Below are 20,260 nucleotides of genomic sequence, written 5' to 3' on the forward strand. Positions count from 1 at the left end.
AATTACGCTAAGTCCACGCCAATCCCAGCGGGACTCCAGCAGCTCAAAGCCGCTCACTAGGTGCCACATCCAGCCCGGTCAGTGGTACAACAGCAGCAGCAAATGACATCAGGGCCGGCATGGAAAAAAATCCCCCAAAAACAAGACATCTTTCACCACTACCAGCGCAGAGATGAGCGCCTCAGCAGGGGCCGGTGAGTATTCTAATGATGATGCGAACGTTAATAATATGTATATGGGTGATCACTGTAATGTACATGGAGTAGGGGACAGCTCAGTGTTAGATAGTTATAGTGAATCGGATGGTGAAGCAGCATATAAGACTTTTAGGAACAGTAGGGCGTGCTGAGGAGGGCACGAAAGTTGCGTAGGTTAACAGTTCTTGGGATGGATGCAGCTATAAATCAATTGGGGGTAGGCTTCGAAAATAAATAAATAAAAAATCTACAAATCTAAGAGGAGTGACGGGAGAAGCCGAAACACACAGCAAGATCCCCGGGAGCGGGGTAAGTGCCTTTTTCCTCATCAGCTCCTCCAGAGCCTGCCACACATTTCTGCCACATTTCTGCCACATACGAACTTTTGTGGTACCTAGACGGAACTTCTCTGGATTACATCGCTTTTTCATGTATATATGCCGTGGATACGTTTGATAGAGACTTATTTGTCTACAACCCTTTGAACTCTCCTATTTGACGTTACGTACAACAGGTGACCACAGACTGAGATTTCTGCACTCCGCATATCAGCAGTTTGTCCGCCCCTTGCGCCAGAGGGAGCTACAACGTATCTGTTTCTTATGATTCGATTATATTGGACTTTTTTACTCTATTTATGGTGCGATTTCTGTGTTTGCTGTAAGTGGATACACTACCAATTTGATTTATACATATATGATAGTATTTCCGCACTGGCGGTTTGCATTACCCATGTACACAATGAATATTTACATGGGATACTGCATGGCATCTTTACTGTACACCGGGTGTATGTAATACATTTGCAACATCAGATTATATGTCTGGTTATTTCTTGCCATACCTGTTTTTTGACAATTAACATTCTTTCATGTCAAGGCGCCTTGGGACTCCATAGTTGTATCACTGGTTTACTTGTGCACAGTTTACCTTGGAAGGTGGGTTTGACCCCCACTGTCCCCTTTCATTCCTATCTTTTGGCAGTCACTACATACTACACTGGTGAGAAGCGCAGATACTAAAAAAATCTATTTTACTGCAGTACGGATTTGTGTACGTGTACGTCACAGAAATTGACGCTTAGCTGAAAAGAATGCTAAATTTGGAATTATATGTTAGACCATATTGAAAAGTAGTGCCATATTAAGAGACAAAAATGCCAATTGATTGTCTTTGGAAATTTGCAACTTTGTATTTCCTGTGCCAGAAATGCATTTACCCAGCACGGTGTGTATTGTTATGACCAAAAACGAAATATTGCTCTGTGTGGTGAAAGAAGAAACACATACGCTAAACCAAAATGTAAATTTTTAACATGCACTATGTTGAAAAATGAAATAATAAATACACAGCAGAACAAATCCTTCCTTATGTTAAGTAATCACATTCAGCGGTAACCTGTCACATATAGTTCAATATGTAGAAAAACAGCTTTACACTCACCAACAGCCCAAATGAATGTTACTTTATCTTTCCAGTATATGATTACAAATACAAAGCACACACAATGAGTTTCAAGGAAGTAGTGTAAAAATAAAACATATTGGTGCTACCTATAATATAACAGAGCAGGCAATCAGGGAGAAGGAATAGTGGGGAGAGTAGTTATTTGAGATCAGAGCTGGATTAAAGCAATGGGCTTTCTGGGCTATAGCCCAGGGGCCTCGGGCAGCTGGGGAGCCCTAACAAAAAATTTTATGTGGCAGCGTTAAATAATTTATTTATTTTTTCTTTGTAATGCCGGCAGTCGGGTCAGGGGCTGTATACCATTGCCTCCCATTCATTCCTGTTAGGCAGGCGCAGCTAACAGCAAATCTGAGGCTGTCATCTGCCCTGCTGTCAGTGCAGCGGGTCCCATTATCTCCATTCGCCCCGGTGCACCGCCCCTGCTTCAAATTGACTTGTTCTGCTGCAAAATTTGATCCCTGTGAAATTCCACCACAATCTCTAAATGGGTTTATAACTCAACCTCCTTCCCCCTATCTCAGACAAGTATTGTGAGGTAGAGGGTGCTTTGTGTGCTCTACAAACTGAATGCTGACTTTCAACACCGTTTGTCATCTGTCCCCATCTTGCTCTCTGACCCAGTGGCACTGTCTCAATATTTAATGCATAAGTATCAAATATATTTTGCGGTAGCCTAGGCAGCAGCAAAAACAATGACCTCACCTGCTTTACTTAAAAGACAGTCTGTCCCCTCTGCTAATCATTGAAAGAGATCTCAGAGAAATATTTCCATTATCTGTACATGTAACTTTACTGTACAAATATAACGTGACACCGAATAAGAATTAAAACAAAACTCTATTAAGATTGTGATTGAAGAGCAGAGACTTACTTGCACTTGCAATGCCTGTAGTCCGTTTCTCAAGGTAAAGTACCCTTATGTAGAGAGCAGAGCCGGATTTAGACCTCAGAGGGCCCTAGGCAAGATACTGGTTTGGGCACCCCCCGCCCACCCCCAGTGAAGCAATCCATAGCAATGCATTTTTTTTAAAAAAAAAATTTAAAGTATAGATTATATTAACTGTTAATACCTACTAGAAAAGATAGTGCAGACAATGATATACCAATAAATATTAACTTTTAATTAAATCCTTGCATAAAACAGAGCACAAATAATGTCATACATAGCTTTAATTAATTACATTTAAATAATAGGAATTTTTTCAATAATGTGTTATAATGATTACTTTTCATTACTCACGTTTGCTGATGAAAAGAAAGGTTATTTCACTCTCTGACGGTTGGTATTATTGGCCCAACTCTGCACAGTCTACCTCAATCCTCCGTATGATGTCACTTCATTCCCTGCACGCCCAGTCCAAGCACACTGCGCCTGCGCAAACTCTCACAGCTCCCTCCTACAAAAAAATGTTTGACAAATAAGTTGCAGAACTATAGAATAGAAAAAAATGTCCCCACCTTCATCACTTTTGCTCCTCCAACACACTGATCCCATTTAGTACACTGTTCTCGCTTCATCACCACATTGTGCCCTCCATCGATGTTTATTGCCCCTCACACTGCCCTCCATAATTGTTCCACCTTGCATTCATGCCCCTCTGTGCCCTCCATAAATGTTCACCTTTCTCTCATGCCCCTCTGTGTCCTCCATAAATGTTCACCTTTCTCTCATGCCCCTTTGTGCCCTCCATAAATGTTCACCTTTCTCTCATGCCCCTTTGTGCCCTCCATAAATGTTCACCTTTCTCTTATGCCCCTCTGTGCCCTCCATAAATGTTCACCTTTCTCTCATGCCCCTCTGTGCCCTCCATAAATGTTCACCTTTCTCTCATGCCCCTCTTTGCCCTCCATAAATGTTCACCTTTCTCTCATGCCCCTCTGTGCCCTCCATAAATGTTCACCTTTCTCTCATGCCCCTCTGTGCCCTCCATAAATGTTCACCTTTCTCTCATGCCCCTTTGTGCCCTCCATAAATGTTCACCTTTCTCTCATGCCCCTCTGTGCCCTTATTGCTTATTGCACCTTTCTCTTGCCCCTCACCCTATGTGCCACTGCCTTCGTTAGCTTACCTGTGAATTGCCCTTTTCTCTTTTCTGTTCTGTTCTTCTTGTCTTCTTTTCTGTCTTGTCTGTCGCGCTGTCGCAGCTCCTCCTCTCTTCTCCGGCAGTGCTCCTCACAGAATTCTCCCTGACACTGACGTCGGGCGTGATGACGTCACGCCCGACATTCAGTGGGAGAGAGGAGACTGCCGGGAGCTGACGCGCGGTCAGGTGACTATAATTTTTTTTTTTCCTTCTTAATTTTCGGCCGCGGTTCTTCTTATTATGCGGGCGGACAGAGGGGGATGGCGGGCAGAGGGGAGCGCCCCTCTACCTTGCCTTCCCCACTCCCCGTCGGCTCTGGCAGGGCCCTCTGGGACCGCTAGACCCTAGGCAGTTGCCTAGGTTGCCTAGCGGTAAATCCGGCCCTGGTAGAGAGGAGGAAGTGGAGAGAGAGTAATGATTAGGAGGGGAGGAACAGAATCTGTGAACATTGACATTGTTGTTCTGCTTTCATCAGTGTAAAAGCAGCAGAGTATAACTTACTGAGGAAAGTGAGACGAGACAGTTCATCCTCCCAAGCCCCTAAATAACTGTTTATTTTATTGGGGACCCTTATCCAGTGACCCCTGCATTCCCCTGATGGCAGCCTTGAGTGTATATAAAATGTTATCACAATGTTTAACAAATTGCTTTTCTTAGTCTCTTTTCATGGCATGATCTTTAGGACTGTATCATCTTTCACCCCTCCACCAACACAAACATTTGTTCATATTGTACCTGCATTACTCCACTTACCTCTAGTTAACACCCATGAACTGCTGTCCTATTTATTATCTCTAAGAAGTACAACCTCCACCTGTCGCCAGAAAATAAAAAGTCACACATCTTACAATCCCCTTGCCTATCTTTCTCTCACTCTGCTTCTATAAGCTGGTGATATATCACCTAATCCAGGTCCCCCACACTCCTCACACACACATACATCAGAGCACTACCGCTCTATAGCAAACCTCAAACACATCACCTGTCTCCCCTCTCTTCCAAGGTCCTTTAAATGTGCCCTTTGGAATGCACGCTCTGTTTGTAACAAACTTACCTCCATTCATGATCTCTTTCTCTCAAAAAACCTCAACCTTCTGGCAATAACAGAAACATGGCTCATGCAATCAGACACTGCCTCACCTGCAGCACTTTCACATGGTGGCCTCCATCTCACCCACACCTCCAGACCTGAAGGCAGACAAGGAGGTGGGGTTGGACTACATCTCTCCCTACAGTGCACATTTACAGTTCTACCAAATGTCCCATCACTCACGTTCACATCTTTTGAAGTACATGCTATTCGCATTTTTAATCCATTCTCTCTTCGTGTTGCGGTGATCTATCGTCCCCCCGGAGCACACCAACAATTTATTGAGGATTTCTCTGCATGGCTCCCTCACTTCTTATCTTCAGACATCCCCACCATCATCATGGGTGACCCACCTTCCAAAGCTGCTTCCAAACTACTCTCTCTAACCTCCTCACTTGACCTCTCCCAGTGGATTGAATAATCTACTCATAAGGATGGCCACTGCCTTGATCTTGTTTTCTCTAGACTATGCTCAGTTTCTAATTTTCTTAACACACCCTTCCCCCTCTCTGATCATCACCTTATTAGCTACACACTCACCCCCACTGCTCTAGCCTTTCTACTGTCTAACTCTACCAAGCCTCCTCATACCTGCAGAAAACTGAATTCTATTAATCTTCAACAATTTTCCACCTCTCTCCAACACCTTCTCTCCCCTATCTCTACATTCTCATCCTCTGAGATGGCAGTACCTCATTTTCACCTAACCTTAGCAACAGCCCTTGATCAAGTGGCTCCAGCGACACTACATACTATACGTCGACTTCGATGTCAACCGTGGCACACTAAAGCAACACGAAATCTTCAAAAACTGTCCCGTAAAGCAGAACGTCACTGGCGTAAATATCGCACCTCTAACGACTTCTTCACATATACTTCTGTCTACCACTCCTATCGAAATGCTCTTGACACGGCAAAACAAACATACTTCCAATCTCTTATCTATGCTCAGGCTTCTTATCCCAAATGCCTTTTCAATACATTTAAACATCTTCTCAATCCTCCCACCCCGAACCCTCCATCTACTATCAGTGCTCAGGATCTTGCTTCCTACTTCAAGGACAAGAGCAATCCGCTCAATTCCTTCCCACTACCCTCTGACACCCTCTCTTCATTTGACTCCACAAATGAAGAGGAAATTTCTACGCTCTTCTTATCTTCCTACTCTACCTCCTGTCCTCTTGATCCTATTCCCTCGCAAATTGGTAGATCCCTGTCTCCTGTGCTCATTTCACCTCTTAACTCAAATCTGTAATATCTCACTCTCTACTGGCATCTTTCCATCACTATACAAGCAAGCAGTGATTACTCCTATTCTAAAAAAACAAAACTCCGACCCAAACGCTCTCTCAAATTACCGTCCCATCTCTTAGCTCTCTTGCCCCTCCAAGCTTCTACAGAGGATTGCCTACACTCGCCTCACACGCTTTCTTTCCGCTAACAACCTGTTGGACCCTCTTCAGTCTGGCTTTCGTTCTCAACACTCCACAGAGACTGCGTTGACCAAGGTTGTCAATGATCTGATCACTGCTAAAACTGAACGCCATTACTCTCTCCTAATTCTCCTGGATCTCTCGGCTGCATTTGACACCGTTGACCACTCTCTTCTCATACAGACGCTGCAATCCCTGGGTCTTCAAGACACTGTTCTATCCTGGTTCTCATCCTACCTCTCTAATTGCTCTTTCACTGTTAATTTCTCTGGAGCCACCTCTGCTCCGCTTCCCCTATCAGTTGGAGTATCACAAGGCTCAGTCCTAGGTCCTCTGCTGTTCTCTATCTATACCGCTTCTCTTGGAAATCTAATAAATTCCTTTGGCTTTCAGTATCATCTCTATGCGGATGATACCCAAATCTATCTATCCTCTCCTGATCTCTCAACATCTGTGTTGTCACGTGTAACTGACTGTCTTTCTGCCATATCATCTTGGATGTCCTTTCGTCAACTCAAACTTAATCTTTCTAAAACAGAGTTAATAATATTCCCACCCACCAACAAGAGCATACCTGACATTTCTATCTCTGTTGATAACATGACCATAAATCCCACCCCACAAGCTCGCTGCCTAGGTGTAATCCTTGACTCACACCTATCCTTTGTTCCTCACATTGACTCTATATCTAAATCATGCTACATACATCTAAAGAACATTTCCAGAATTCGCACATATCTCACGCAAGACACTGCAAAAACCTTTATCCGTGCACTTATCATCTCCCGCATTGACTATTGCAATTCCCTCCTTACTGGTCTTCCCAAAAACAGACTCAAACCCCTACAATCTATTTTGCATGCTGCAGCAAAGCTGATTTTCCTTGCAAATCGTTATTCCTCTGTTGAATCACTCTGTATGTCTACACTGGCTGCCTGTCTTCTACCAAATCCAATATTAAATATTTTTACTAACCTATAAGGCCATCAACAAAGCTGCAGCAACATACATCTCCTCTCTTGTCTCAAAATATCTCCCAACTCGGCAACTCCGTTCTACACAAGATCTGCGTCTCTCATCCACCCTCATTACATCCTCCCATTCCCGGTTACCAGACTTTTTTCGGGCTGCACCCACTCTATGGAATTCTCTCCCTCGCACATTAAGACTCTCCTCTGGTCTACAAACTTTCAAGTGTTCACTGAAAACCTACCTATTCAGACAAGCTTATAATATTCCTCAACCACCCTCTTAACCTCATCGCCTTTGGCCTGTTACCTCCTATTACACAATTTCACACAAGACAACTACCCCCTGACCAACATTGTTGTGCCAGGATCATTTAGCTTATAAGTCACTTTTACCTTTGCAGTCTCGCTAGGCCAAAATGCAAAATGTAGACTTAACCTCATGTGTCAATCTCCCATTGTCCCATAGATTGTAAGCTTGCGAGCAGGGCCTTCTCACCTCTTTGTCTGTTTTACCCAGTTTGTTTATTAGTTTATTATGTTTGTCCCCAATTGTAAAGCGCTACGGAATATGTTGGCGCTATATAAATAAATGATAATGATGATGATTTGAAGAAGAAGAAGCGTGGCGGACACCCTACCACTTAGCTTAGACCTCATACCATTGTACAACCATGATGGTAGCTGTCAGGCGCCATCTTGTTTCTGCCTCTAGACGAACACCTGTCTCCTTGCTGAATCGGCGTTCCGCTGCTTAGAAACGCTTGCCATTCTATTAGCATGCGTACGCCGAGCTTGGCAACCGTTACTTAGCAACATGACGCTGTTTACGTTTGCCATCACTACGCATGTGCAAGATTCCACGCTCCGTCGCCCTGCGACTAGCCAGCGATTGCTTGCGGTTTTCCCGCCGATTGATGCACCTATCAGGGATCCCTCTCCTCTATTTAAGGAACTCACTGAGGCCATTTGCTTGCCAGAGTATTTGGTCTTCAGCCTTGCTCCAGCGTTTGTTCCTGTGTTACTGTTTATTGGATTCTGACCCCGGCTTGTTCCTGATTTCTCCTTTGGTTCCTGATTCTGGCTTAGAGTGATTATTGGTACTGACCCGGCTTCCTGACCATTCTCCTGCTTCTGATTTGGCTATATCCGTTTCTCTGGTTCTGACCGGCTTGCTGACTATTCTTCCATCCTGCATCCTGGTGGGCCGTCACCACTGCCGCAATTGTTACCTCGCCAGCTGACTGATACTGAGGGCCGCGACCTGTACGTCCCTTGCAGCGAAGTCCATACCTCCTTGCGGGGGTTCCTGGTGAAAACCAGGGGCGTGTTAGACTCTGCGCCTCAGTACTCAGTAGTGCCAACTGCTGGCAGCTATCACCTACTCCACCTAGTAATTCTGACAGTAGCCTTGAGTGTATATTAAGAACAAGTGGCGTGGCGGGCACCCTACCACTTAAGCTAGACCTCATACCACTGTACAACCATGATGGTAGCTTCGAGTGCATATTAAGAACAAGAGGCCTGTCAGGCACCCTATTACTTAGGCTAGACCTCATACCACTGTACAACCATGATGGTATCCTTGAGTGTATATTAAGAACAAGTGGCGTGGCGGGCACCCTACCACTTAAGCTAGACCTCATACCACTGTACAACCATGATGGTAGCTTCGAGTGCATATTAAGAACAAAAGGCCTGTCAGGCACCCTATTTCTTAGGCTAGACCTCATACCACTGTACAACCATAATGGTAGCCTTGAGTGTATATTAAGAACAAGAGACGTGGCGGGCACCCTATCACTTAGGCTAGAGCTCATACCACTGTACAACCATGATGGTAGCCTTGAGTGCATATTAAGAACAAGAGGAGTGTCAGGCACCCTACTTAGTCTGCCCAGGCCTTATAGCACTGTACGACCATGATGGTGGCCCTGCCTATCAATTTTTAAGTGAAACTTTTATCAAGATTACAAAGGTGATAAAATATATTACAGATTTCATAAGTTAAAATGGACAGAAATGTAAATGGGCAATATGGAAGAAGAGATTCATATATGTGGGTGTGGGCAGAAACGCAATGGCATTGATAAGAGCGGGTGGGTAGTAGGGTAGATGATATTATGAGAATGTGGTGTTAATAAAAAAAAATGTGATAATGATGAACTGGGATTGATAGAGAATGATGATATGAAGGGTAATGATTGATGGAGGAAGTAAGATAAGAGGAGAATTATGCTGGAATTGGGTTAAAGTCAGAGGGGTGATGGAAGGTTAATAAGCTGCAATGAGGGTTAATAATTGATGGATGAATGATCACTTTTGCACAATCATAGAAAATTTGAGACAGGGAATTGTAAAGAGAAAAGTAAAACATATAGTAACAATGCTTAGCTTTGGTGGTATGGGCAGCAGAGTGGCATAGTGGTTAGCACATCTGCCTCACAGCACTGGGGTCATGAGTTCAATTCCCGACCATGGCCTTGTCTGTGTGGAGTTTGTATGTTCTCCCTGTGTTTGCGTGGGTTTCCTCCGGGTGCTCTGGTTTCCTTCCACACTCCAAAAACATACTAGTAGGTAAATTGGCTGCTATCTAAATTGACCCTAGTCTATGTGTGTGTGTATGTATGCTAGGGAATTTAGACTGTAAGCTCCAATGGGGCAGGGACTGATGTGAATGAGTTCTCTGTACAGCGCTGCAGAATTAGTGGCCCTATATAAATAAATGATGATGATGATAAAGGGAGAGACCAAGCAAAATTACTTGACAGACAAACTTCTGAATACTGACCCTGCTTTGTGCTTGCATGGGAAATATTCCTCGGATACACTGGTCCCGTTATGTGTCGTATCTTGCCTGAAATTGCGCATGCTCAGAAAAGGACAATTACATACACACCAGTGATTGTAATTGCATCCAATTCATGTCCAAGTCCAAATGCAAATGACACTTCCGACTGCCTATTACTTGAAGGACGTAACGGGGGTTGGAAGTGGCGGACACACATAGACAATGTACAGTAAGGGCGTGCTGAGGTCGAGCACATGTACATTTGTCAAATTCAAGCTCTGGGTATCTCTTGGGTACGTGTTTTTTAAGTGCCAACTGAGTGATGACTGGCACGTCTGCTTGGCAGGACATGTGTCTGCAAGTAAGAGAAACGATAAAAAATCAATTTCATGTACACTGTGCATTAACAATCATCCTGATTAATGTATTTCATGTGAAAATAATATATTTTTCTTACTGATTATAGTATTAATAGCTTGTAAATTTTGTAAAAAATGTTTGGGTGCATGCGTTCTGATGGGACTTTAGATTGCACATATGCATGTACGAACCCTGCAGCGTGTTGTGTCTGTCTGCATATGGCAAATAACGTATAGCCAGAGCGTACTTATGCCCATATTGAAATGGAAACGTTTATTGAGATCTGCTTGTACTTGAATCCGTATTTAAGTACGTTAAGTACACATAAGTTACGTCCAATTCTTTTAAAAGCATGTTGGCCCTGAGTCATTAGGAAAGTAAAGCAAAGAAATGAGTAAGTTTTCTCCTGGATAAAACTATGTTACAGTGCAAGGGGTGAAAATAAGTTTATTATTTTGCACAGAAGTTAAATACTGGTTGTTTTTTCATGTAGGACACAAATGCTTGATAGATTTATTTGTATACTGAAATTTAAAGTTGATCTAGGACATGCCCTAACCCAGCTATAAATCTGTCCCCACATTTTAAATTTACTTCCCCCTCCAATGCAGCATGGTTTTGCCAAGGTGCAAAGTTACTACATGTTTTTTGCTTTACTTTCCTTAATGAATCGGGCCTATCTGTGTTCAGAGAGAATCAAGCCCACTCTATGTATATATTTGTCCATAATGTCAGATTGTCTATGCTGTCTATTTTCATTAAACAAAAAAAACTATATTTCTAATCTTTACTACTCCATCACATGGGGCCTGATTCATCAAGGTACGGATCCGTATCTTTCTGCATTGTACGGTGCGTGGCGTACTCTAAGAGACGCAGACACTTACACTACAGAAATAAGAATCTCAAAGTCGAAAAACACACCCACCTGCGGTCCTTTCGACAACGTAGAAGAAGAAACAGCGGATCCCAAGCAATTAAGTTAAGCGAAGCAATGTATACGTCACAGCCAATGTGGGAGGTCTGACGAGTTTGTTTACATATAACAAAACATAATCGTGCTGGATATTTTTTTCAATACAGCTGGACCCGAATTATTCAGTATCAAGTTTTACATACGTGGTACACCATAGTTGCCTACTCTCCCGGAATGTCCGGGAGACTCCTGAATTTTTTGGAGTTCTCCCGGACTCCCGAGAGAGTAGGCAAAAATCCCGGATGTAGCTGTCCCCGTGTTCAAGATGGTTGGGGCGGGGCTAAGCGCGGCATTGTGGCCCCGCCCCCTGCTGCGATTGGCTATAATTGGTTAAGATTGACAGGGGCGGAGCCTAGCTGTGCACCACACGTGGCCACGCCCCCCTCGGCGGACCCCCTCCCGGACAGCTGCCTTCAAAAGTATGTAAGTATGTGGTACACTTTGAACAATGATTTTGGATTGCTTTTAATTAGCGTAATCAACACTTTCCCTAAAAGACAGGTTGCACAGGGCCTTTGTGTGCTTTGGAGTTCAAGTGGCCGTATAGTATGGAAAATGCATGTTAAATCAAATGCATAAAGAATCTCTAAAAATGTATGTAGTTTTATAATTCCATCTAATAGTTAATCGTACTCTTCATGATTCATACAAATTACATACAAGATAGGAATCTCACAGGTAGCTTAGTGGGTAGCACTTTGGACTCACAAAACTGCCAAAATGAGTTCAAATACCAAGTATACCCATAACATCTATGTGCAGATGGTGGACTTTAATCATTCATCTAAGAAACCCCTCAGGAACTTGGCCTAAATTTTTTTTTTTACTTTGTCCTACACGCTCGACCACAATGTCAAATATGCCCTCATACTTAACATGTATCTACCACTCTACTGCAACTTTATTATGGCAAGTTCCTTTTTTCATGGCTGACAATGTTAATGTATGAACTTTCATAAAGCTTCATGGACCACAGTTCACATGCGCATGGCCTTAGAAGGAGGGAGGGAGGGAGTGGATTTGGAGGGGACAGGCTCCTTGAAGTTAGAGATGCTCACCGTGTTTTGGTTTTGGTTTTGGATCTGGATTAGCGTTGTGTTTTGGTTTTGGTTTTGGTTTTGCCAAACCGCCCTTGCGTGTTTTGGTTAAGGGTGTGCACCGGCCACTTTTGGTGTTTTGGGTTTTGGGTTCTGATTAGCTTGAGGTTTTGGGTTCTGATTTGTTTTGCCAAAACACCCCACGAAAGGTTTTGGTTCTGGTTTTGGGTTCTGATTTTTTTTTTAAAAAAGCATAAAAAGTGCTAAAATCCATATTTTGGGTTTGTGTTCACTCCTACACTATTATTAAGCTCAATAACATTCATTTCCACTAATTTCCAGTCTATTGTGAACACCTCACACCTCACAATATTGTTTTTAGTCCAAAATGTTGCACCGAGGTAGCTGGATGACTAAGCTAAGCGACACAAGTGGGCGGCACAAACACGTGGCCCATCGTAGGTGGCTGTGTAGGCTTGAATGGCTTTTTTGCTGCTCCTCCATCCTCTGCAGCATATAGAGGGTGGAGTTCAAGCGCGTCACTACCTCTTGTTTTAGTTGATGGCAGGGCAGGTTCATGCTTTTTTGATGTAGCAGGAACAGTGAACATAGTTTAATATCTGATACTAATATTTATGCACTGCAGGAACAGCGAACGTACTTTAATATCTGATACTAATATATTTATGCACTGCAGGAACAGTGAACGTACTTTAATATCTGATACTAATATTTATGCACTGCAGGAACAGTGAACGTAGTAATATAGATTGCAGTTCCTATTTTTTGGACTGCTTAAACAGTGAACGTAGTAATATAGATTGCAGTTCCTATTTTTTGGACTGCTTAAACAGTGAACGTAGTAATATAGATTGCAGTTCCTATTTTTTGGGACTGCAGAAACAGTGAACGTAGTAATATAGATTGCAGTTCCTATTTTTTGGGACTGCAGAAACAGTGAACGTAGTAATATAGATTGCAGTTCCTATTTTTTGGACTGCAGAAACAGTGAATGTAGGTATTGCAGTACTAATATTTCAGGACTGCAATAATATATAGCTATAGAATATTTTTATACTTTTTAAATTATTTTTTAATATTTTTTTTTTAATTTTTTTGTATAATTTTTTTTATTTTATTTTTTTAAATTTTTGGAGTTTTTAATAATTAGACAATTATTATTGACTTAGCACAAAAATGCACAGGACTAAAGCACCACTGGACTCAGCAGGACAGACACTGGCCAAAGCACCAATGGACTCAGCAGGACAGAGCACAGGACAAAAGGACCACTGGACTCAGCAAGTACAGAGCACTGGACACAAGCATAAAGCACAACTGGACTGATCACGCAGGAGCACCACTACCCTACAACCTCCCTCTACCCTGATCACAGCCCAAATGAAAATGGCGGCCGCTAGCGGGGAATTTATGCAATCCAAGTCTCGCGAGATCCGACGCTAGACTTGGACGTCAGAGCCTCAGTTTCATTTTTTTGGCGCCGGAAATACCCGAACAGTACTCGGATCCCGGAATCCGAGCCCGCTCATCCTTAGTTTTGGTTTTGGTTTTGTTTGGTTTTGTTTTGCAATTTTGTTTAAAAATCAATGTTTTTGGGCATAAAATATCCGAATTTAGTGCTCCACCTGTTTCTTGGATAAGTAAGGTAATTCTAAAGCTAATAAGTTTGGAAGAAAACAGTTTAATCTCTGGTAGGCCGTCCTCCACTTGTAGTTGAATAGAAAAAAAGCAGCCTGCATAGACTGAACAATATAAAAAATAAATGGACCAAGGTAGTTTGGTGACTGTCTATGACCCCCCTGCCCTCCACTTGTAGTAAAATAGAAAAGAAGCAGCCTGCATAGACTGTAGAATTAGAATATAAAAAGAAATGGACAAAGGCAGTTTGGTATCTGTCTGCATCAGATCCCCTTTCCACTAGGAGTAATATAGAAAACTATTCAGCCGTTATATAATCTAGAATATAAATAGAAATTGAGAAAATCAATTTGGTATCCGTCTGCATCATAATCATCAACATCATCATTAGCGCCCTCGTCGCCTACACAAATCTCCCCCTCATCCTCTTCTAATTCCAAAGTGGCATCCTCAATTTGTGTATCAGCGGCTACACTTGGGCTGTTCAGGCACACATCAGCAGAACTGCTGAAAGGACCCTTCTTTAAGGGTACATTAATAGAATGGTCACGATTAGACATACCACTGGTGGATGGACTCTCCACAGGGATTGGTGTCATTTCTGATTCAGAGCAAACATTATTCTCTAATGCCTTACTGTTTTCTTGCAGCTCGGCTTTCCCCCATAACAGTAGTTGTGCACCACTTTTAGACTCCAAATTACTTGGTCTTGCTTGGTCACGAGTGACCTTATAAGAAAAAGGCTCAGTAATATTTTTAGATCTGTCACTAATAGAGAAAGGCGAAGGCCCCATTCTTTCTTTGCCACTGCGTGTGTAGATTGGTATGTAGGCAATTTTTTTTTATCGGCACTTAACTTTTCCTCAGTAACACTTCTTTTCCGCTTCAACACATTTTTTTTTTTTTAACTATTTATTTTGAAAAATAGCCAACATATACAGATACATTAATTGGTAAAAGACAAAAACAGAGAGCAGTACCTGTCATGGGCATATGTCAAAGAAGCTAAAAATATTTGAGACGGGAATATATAACATAGCCAGATGTTGTCAATAAACAGACAGGTGAGTATACAATTGTTATCCAGAACACTCAAGAAACAATAACATTTTATAACAATATAATGTGGGGGTGGGGTGGGGGGGGTACACTGGTCGCCACCGAAACTGAAAGAAAAAGAGGACACACTTCCCAATTATGCGCACAGTTCCTTGTCCCTATCTTTCCCTTTTAAGAGGAGAAACAAATAAGTAGAAAAGGGGCCCCAAGCGTTTCAATGGAGATTACTACTTAGATTCTCTGGGAAGGGAAGCAGCATCAAGAGCCAAGAGTCAGGCCACTTATGAACGTAAGGAGTCTTTTTAGGAGAAAGGAGTTGGTGCAAGAGGTATGGGGTTATAAGTAAAGCCAAGGAGCCCAAACCTGGTGAAATTTATCATCCTTATGATGTAGGTGGTATGTAATCTGTTCTATCCGGGCAATGAACCAAATGTAAGATCGCAGGGCCGCCAGAGTGGGGGGTTCAGCTTGTATCCAAGACTTAGCTACTAGGCTTCGCGCAGCAGCCAGGACATGAGAGGCCAATTTCACGCTACATTTTTATTGGTGTGTGTTTTATTCCCTGATTTAAAAAGACTATGTACTTTTACATCGGCTTTACCAGATGACATACTGGGAACACTACCATCAGGACTGGTGCCAGCACCTGCTTGCTGATTCTGCTCATATGTGGACTGCTTTGAATCCATTTTAATGAGCCCAAAGCACTTGTACTGCAAAAAAATTGTATAGATACTGCTGACAAATATCACTTTTGGCAGCCAGAAAAATTAGTCTACAACACTGTGGAATATGGGAGACCCCAAAGCACTTGTAGTGCAAAAAATTAAAAAATAAGCCTCCTCTATCCTCCTGTCTTGTTGCTCTAACAATTGCTACTACAATTTGATTTTATAATAGAATTGAATAGATTTGAAATGAAAGAATAAAGTGTACAATTATTGCTCTGTCCCTGCGCTAATACAGCCTATGACCTAACCCTGCTCTCTCCCTCTGTCAAATGGCGATGGATTACTGTGGAGGCGGTATTTATGCTTTTCAAATCTCGCGAGAACCGAGCTCAGAAATACGAATACGTCACGATGACGTTTTGCCTCGATTTCGCTTCCGAATGGGCGGGATAGGCGAAATTCGGATGGATTCGGATCTCGGGGAACCGAGCCCGCCCATCTCTACTTGAAGTTAAATGCAACATTCATCATCATCATCATCACCATTTATTTATATAGCGCCACTAATTCCGCAGCGCTGTACAGAGAACTCACTCACATCAGTCCCTGCCCCATTGGAGCTTACAGTCTAAATTCCCTAACACACACACACACAGACTAGAATCAATTTTGTTAGCAGCCAATTAACCTACCAGTATGTTTTTTTGGGAGTGTGGGAGGAAACCGGAGCACCCGGAGGAAACCCATGCAAGCACAGGGAGAACATACAAACTCCTCACAGATAAGGCCATGGTTGGGAATTGAACTCATGACCCCAGTGCTGTGAGGCAGAAGTGCTAACCACTACAGGTTATGTGATGTACTCAGATTTACCCAAACAGAATGCTCACCACAGTCAAGTAGCATGGTGGTTTGCATCGGTTGCACTTCTGCCTTACAGCACTGAGGTGATGAGTTCAATTCCCAAACATGGACTCTTCTGTGTACAGTTAAGATGTTCTCTTCAATGTGTGACTAACTTTGCTCTGAAACTTGAAGTGAACCTTGCACTATCACTACAATGGCACATGATTTGGGGAACTAGTTAATTAGCTATGGCATTTGCCATATACCTTTTCGAATGAATCACATTAATTATGTGTCTGCTATTACTACGAATGGCCTACCTCTTGGAGGGGTGGATTGGTGGTGGAGGGCACATGTTCCTTTTGCTGACATGGAAATAGCAAATGGCAACCTTTCTTTCTTCAGCTACTGCTTGTGCTTGGATGTGATTTCACCATCTTCTTGTCTTGCAAAATACTATAGCAAACACTGGTTCAGCATGGTGGCTTATTATTTAGCACCTCTGACTCCCTGTGCTGGTGTCATGATTTGGATTCCTGACCATTGCCTTATGTGTATGGAGTTACTGTTGGAAACAAACCAAAAAACCCCAGGGTATTGTTCAAAGAATCACCAGCTTAATATACGATAGTAGTACGATAATCATGTGATCAGACATTTTAAGTAAACTTCTAATTGCCAGCACAAACAAATATTAACTACTACAAAAGAAAGGATATAAACATGATAGACACAAACCACTTCACATGACCTGTAACAAATTATTGTTTTTGGTGTAGGGATGTGGAATATCTTAGTGGCCTAGTGGTTAGCACTTCAGTCTCACAGCACTGGGGTCATGAGTTTCAGTCCTGACCCTGGCCTTATCTGTGTGGAGTTTGCATGTTCTCTCCATATTTGCATGTGTTGACTCCAACACTCCAAAAACATACTACTGGGCGGTTAATTTTCTGATTTTAAAATTTGTCAGTAGTCTGTGTGGATATGTTAGGGAATTTTTGTCTGTAAGCTCCAATGAGGCAGGTACTGATGTGAATGAGTTCTGTCTGTACAGCGCCACTGAATTAGTGGAGGGATATCAAATACTGTGGATGATGAGAATACTTTTGAAATCGTCCTTTCTTGGGACTCCCTCACATTGCCAACAGCCAGTTAATGAATGACTGATTAGGTATAGATAGTACAGTAGGTAATATGTTTGCACCTTATGGGACCTTAGACAAATGGGACCTTTGAAATCTCTGAAACTGAGCCAAGGACTTGGTTTTCAAAGCTGGTGTTCAAATGTTTTTGCAATAATAAAAAAACACATCTGCCACTATGGTTCTTCAAATGGTTTTTAAGCTAAGGTCATCAAGTTACAGCACTGAGGTCAAGAGTTGGAGAGTTTGAATCCCAAACCTGCATTAATTAAGTAATTTTTGGACTCTACATCGAATTGTGTCATGGTTGTGCACAGTTAACATTAGCCCTCTTGGTAGTGCTTTCCTTTAAAAACACAGTGCCTGTTGGTCACAGGATGGCCATGCAGACATGGCATATTCCTTGCCTATTAGCTATTTAGGCACACAAAACTCTGCTTACTGATTGAATATAATTCTAAACGTACCTTGGTGAAAATTGTTTGAGATGGGGTTTTCCAACTCGCTACAGATTGTGTGCCAGTGTTCAGTACTTACTGCTTGCTTGCCATTCTGGAGGATGGTCACTCTACTATGTGAGGAGAACAAAATTGTTGCCTCAGAGTGCTATTGTGTCACACACACCTTACATTTAGACACATGTTAAAGCAGGCATTGGTTTTACTTAGCACAAAATTGCCCCAACATATGAATTACACACACACTGTACTTGCAGATATTCCCAGCCTGAATGTGGTTTAAGTCTAAGGGTTGCTTATTTACAGCCCCATTAGCAATGTGAATGTTACTGCAAATCAATGATAAATTCTTACATCCCAATCCAAGATGAACATTGGAGTTAGCATACAAACTACTTGTACCCCAGATTTTGAAGGCCACAAAATACACAATTTGTCAGGTGTGTGCAAACTAACAACCTGTGTTTTCCCACACATTTTACTAGGCTTCAAAGTGTGTAGTTGTGTGTTGCTGCAATGGAACATTGCATGACTGCATCAATACACAATATAATTCATGTGTAACATATGACTAATAGCGTAGGAAGCCGGGCAACAGTGCTGGCCAAAATGGGATTTCTAAGTAATGTGGAGACAGACTCCAACAGATGCGGGACTTGCGTCTGACACAAAGGCCTTGGACTTCATTATGTGAACTTTGTGTATAGCATTTGTCTGTGGCCACAATTCCAAACAAAGTGGCGTTTGTGTTGGAGGTCTATTTTGAGCCTGTTGGCTTCAACAGGTCCTAGACTAGGAAGTGTTGTGGCCAATGCTATCAACATTTAAGGAACACACTTTTACAGAGGTGTTTTGCAAATCTCTATAATTAAGTTCACAGACCATGTTGAACGTGCACAATACCACATCCTTACACGTGGCCCAACCAAAGAGACCAGACATACTAAAGACACCTGGTAGAAAGGTTAAAGCCACAAAATAGAGTGATTTCAGGGGAAGGACTGAATGTTGCTAAGGACCAAAAAAAACCCAGACATGCCTACAATTTATTAAACAAGTAGACATGTGCCTAAACAGGCCCCAAATTACTATAACACATATAACACATAAGCAGCCGTGGATCATTGGAGAAATACTTCAACATGTAGTGAGACACGAACTGCAGAACTCCAAAAGTCACACCAGCTTGGGCTGTTAAATGTAAAACACTTACTTCAGCAAGATTAGCTCACATACAACATTAAAGAATGTACTTAGTTTAGGCCTTGGTGCACATGAAGGTGGCCACTGTAATGTAACCTGAAAAGTGTCTTGTAAGATTCAACACAGTATTCTCAGTAATACTGGCTTGTGGGTTTTTCCTATAGCTTGGTTTAGGAGTGTGGTTTGTGTTTAATTTGGCTGGAAAGTACACCCACCAAAAAAAAGCAAATAAAATAGCAAACTGGCTAATGTGGCCAAGTCAGAGCACCAAATCTACCTCACAAATGTACTGGTTTTTTATTTACTGTTAAATTGTATGCTGCACCCACACTTTTCTATTACATGTTATTGTTCCAAACACTATAGATGCTTACATTCATCCACTGCCTTCACCATGGGCACATCCTCCCAAACGTTGGGACATCTGGGGCTAGATTTACTAAGCTGCGGGTTTGAAAAAGTGGGGATGTTGCCTATAGCAACCAATCAGATTCTAGCTATCATTTTGTAGAAGGTACTAAATAAATGAAAGCTAGAATCTGATTGGTTGCTATAGGCAACATCCCCACTTTTTCAAACCCGCAGCTTAGTAAATCTAGCCCCTGGTGTTCAATATTAAAGTATAACATTTGTTAACCAAATAAACATTGCGAGACCTCAATAGAGTGTGATATTGGAAGAGAGAATGCACCAGAGGTGGCTATAGTACAGGAGCAAGTAGAGAGGTAGTAAGTGACCCAGAAGAGACCGGCCTGTGTCTAGATGGACAATGGAGTGAAGGATGTGTAGGAGCATAGGGTGTCAATCAGTGTCAAAAGC

The sequence above is a fragment of the Mixophyes fleayi genome, chromosome 11 (genome assembly GCF_038048845.1).
Source record: "Mixophyes fleayi isolate aMixFle1 chromosome 11, aMixFle1.hap1, whole genome shotgun sequence".
NCBI classification, from domain to species: domain Eukaryota; kingdom Metazoa; phylum Chordata; class Amphibia; order Anura; family Limnodynastidae; genus Mixophyes; species Mixophyes fleayi.